The following is a 3746-nucleotide window of genomic DNA, read 5'->3' as shown; positions in this document are numbered from 1 at the left end:
TTTACTGATTTCAGAGAGGAAGGGAGAAGGAGAGAGAGAGATAGAAACATAAATGATGAGAGAGAATCCTTGATCAGCTGCCTCCTGCATGCCCCACACTGGGGATTGAGTCCACACCTGGGCATGTGACCTGATTGGGAATTGAACCATGACCTCCTGGTTCATAGGTTGATGCTCAACCACTGAGTCATGCCGGCTGGGCTCTTTTCAACAATCTTGCCCCTCAAGTTGATGGTGTGACGCTGTAGAAAGATTGCACCAGCTTTAGTCCAAACACTGGGGCTCTATTCTCAGTGAGTGGCTCATGGTGAGACCTTGGGAGAGTCATATGCCCTTGCTGGGCTTTAAATACCTCACTTGTAAAATGAGGAGAAAGCGTAGACACAATGACCTCTTTAGTCTTTCTCTGCCCTGGCAATTCATTCGCCTGTGGAACACACACTATGGGGATATTTGGAGGATGTGGTTTCATTGGACAGATGTCCAGATTAGGAAAGAAGTTTATGAGATGAACTTCAGGTTTGAAATGATCTGGTCACTTGACTCTATAGGCCTTATCCTAGCAGTCTTGACTTTCAGAGTCCAGAGGGAAGGGAACACCAGAAGTTTGATCTGATCCTGCCTCCCTGTTCAACACAGAAAATTTTTTCCTCTTTCTAAAGAAAAACAATAAGAAAAAATAGAAAAATTTAAATATATTTTTATCATGCACTCAGATGCATAGATCATTAGTGGTGGAAAGAACCTTGGCAAGGATTTGTTTCAACTCAATAATTTATTATACTAGGAAACTGAAACCCAGAGCAAGGGAGTATGGAAAGGCCCAAAGTTTCACAGTGAGGTAGAGGCAGCAGGACTAGAGCTCAGGGCTCCAGGAATCTCGGCCAGTACCTTTACTACTAATAACTGGGAACTTGGAGCAGTGCTTATTTTCAGATTCCTGCTAGTCATGAAGTATGTAGACCTGTGGGTTGACTGGTGCAATCTTAGCTTGCTTTAATGGAATCAGCAAAAATACAGCGTGCACTGTTGGTGGGAATACTGACTGGTGCAGCCACTATGGAAACCAGTATGGAGGGTCCTCAAAACATTAAAAATGGGACTGCCTTTTGACCTAGTGATTCCACTTCTGAGTATATATCCAAAGAAACCCAAAATATGAAATTGAAAAAAATATGCACCCTATGTTCATTGCAGCATTATTTACAATAGCCAAGATATGGGAACAACATAAGTGCCCATCAGCAGATGAGTGGATAAAAGAGTGATGGGACATTTATACAATGGAATATTACTCAGCCATAAAAATGAATGAATTCTTATCATTTGTTACAACATGAATGGACTTAGAGGGTATTATGCACAGTGAAATAAGGCAGTCAGAGAAAGACAGATACCATATGAATTCACTTATATGTGGGATCTAAAGAACAAAATAAATGAGCAAACAAAATTGAAACAGACCCACTGACACAGAGAATGGACTGATGGTTTCCAGAGGGGAAAGGGTTGGGGGACTGGGTGAAAAAGGTGAAGGGAGTGAGAAGTATAAATTGGTAGTTACACAGTAGTCACAGGTCTGTAAAGTACAGCATAGGGAATATGGTCAATAATATTATAATAACCGTATGGTGCCATGTGGGTACTGGAAATATTGAAAACACTTTGTAAAGTATATGATTGTATACCCACTATGGCTACTCCTAAAAGTAGTACAAAATAATACTGAAAGTGAACTGTAATTGAACAAAACATTTAAAGTTCTTTACAAAAAAGAAGAAGAAGAAGAATTGTGCAGTATTGATAAGAACTTGGGCCCAGACTGGGGTTGGCAGTTTGTGAATTTGGTAAAGCCACTTAACTTCTTGAGCACATCTGGGTATTGTGCTATGACTGAAGCATAAAGGGTGGGGAGCACAATGGTGGCAGGTGAGACTGAAGAGCAAACAGGAGATACATCATGGATGGGTTTTTATTCATGAATGTTGTATCTGAATAATTATCCTTCTGTTTCTTCTTTATTTTACCATATTGAGAATAGAAATAGAAGGGGATCTAGAATAGAATACCAGATTTGTGTTTTCAATTGTGTCACCTTGGGCAAGACAACCTCTATAAGTCTTAACTATTCACCTTTTATGGGACTCTTCTTATGCACCCATTGCCTCAAATCCTCTAGGGTTCTTCTCTTTTCCAGCTATAGCTATTGTAAATAGTTCTGTTCAAGCTTCTATCAGCTTTACTGTCCACAGCATCTCAGTAAAGCGTGTCTTGCTCTCTGTCCCAGCATTCATGTAAGAGCCTGCTCAACACTCACACATATATAATCTGGATGTAGGAGAGAGTTGGTGCCCCATGGAGCATTTCTCACCAGTGGGACAGGAAAGGATGGTCTCTTCAGAAAGGGAGCCAGGGATGAGCACTAAAATTGAAGATGATTGGATAGCATCTCCTTGTGTTGAGTTTCCTTCTTTCCTCCATCCAACATGTCTGCTGTCTGGCATCACTCCTCAAGCTGCCTGCATATAGCTCTTGTCTCAGGTTCTGCTTTCTGGTGGAAGCCAGGCTAAGATATCATCTAAGTGGGGATTGTAATATAATATCTTTGTGAGTTGTTAAGTGAGGGATGTATGCACATAACATAATAAAATGAGATATGTGTATAAATGTGCATGTAAAATACATAACATGGTCCTTAGTACAGAGAAAGTTCTTAAGACATCCTACGTATTATGACATGGCTGTTGTTTTTGTTCACGAACTTACATCAATTCTGATGTCTGTATCACACATCATATTTGCGAAACCTTAGGCTGAATTTTAATATAGTAATGAGATTTTTGTTTTGGGGGGCACTTTATTTATATTTACTTATTTTGAGTCAACTTTATTGGGCTCAGATTAGGAGTCCATGAGTCTTGAAGACTTCTGTGCATCTGTCAATTTTCTTCTCCAGTTCTTTTTGGCCTGTTTCCATGGATTTTGGCCTTCTCTTTTCTTTTCTCCACCAGAGCGGCTGTGGCTCCCTGGTATTTGCAGCCAACCTCATGAGCCAGGCGCCCTATGTAGGCAAACTTCCATGTAGGCTTCAGACACACAACCTTGAGGGCAGCAGGAGCCACCATTCGCTCTTTCTTGTCATAGGGCAGCGGGATCCCATCAAACACCTTGAGCGGTCTAAGGTGGCGTGGCCTTGCTTGGTCTTGTGGGATGGCGTGCCTTGCATGGTCTGCCAAAAGATGTGGCTGGGGACTGAAAAGTGGTAAGGGCCAAAGGATGGGTTGATGTTCATCCACTTGTGGAGAAAGACCAGGTACTTCAACTAGTTTCTGTGGAAATTGCCAGGAAGGTTGATGCCCTCACAGGGCACAATCAGCACCTTCCAACCCAGCAGTACCGACTTGGCCATGATGGCCTCTAGGTGGCCCTGGCTCAGGACATGACCTCAGCCATGAGCACTAGGACCTGCTCCTCTGCCATGTTCAGCAGCTGCCTGGGAAAGGAGTATTTTTCAGGCCATTTTTGTACAGGGGTAAAAAATTAATAAAACAGATTTCTTCGGATCCACTCCACCTATGATTGAGGAACTTCAGTTTTACCCTTTTATTTTTTTTCCAGTTTGTTCTCCATGTTTCCAGGGCAGACTTTCATGTATTTTGCACTACTGAAGGGAGTCTAGCAAATTTTCCCTCCTCTGCTGCATATTTGAAGACAGAGTTTATGCCCATTATGCAGATATGAACATT

General features: G+C 41.9%; 1 pseudogene; it reads right to left on the bottom strand.

Moving 5' to 3' along the window:
* Nucleotides 1-2896: 2896 nt before the first annotated feature.
* Nucleotides 2897-3480, bottom strand: LOC102418220 (annotated as a pseudogene).
* Nucleotides 3481-3746: the final 266 nt, after the last annotated feature.

Source organism: Myotis lucifugus, unplaced genomic scaffold (assembly GCF_000147115.1).
Source record: "Myotis lucifugus unplaced genomic scaffold, Myoluc2.0 scaffold_867, whole genome shotgun sequence".
NCBI lineage: Eukaryota > Metazoa > Chordata > Mammalia > Chiroptera > Vespertilionidae > Myotis > Myotis lucifugus.
This window is presented reverse-complemented; position numbering and strand designations above follow the sequence as displayed.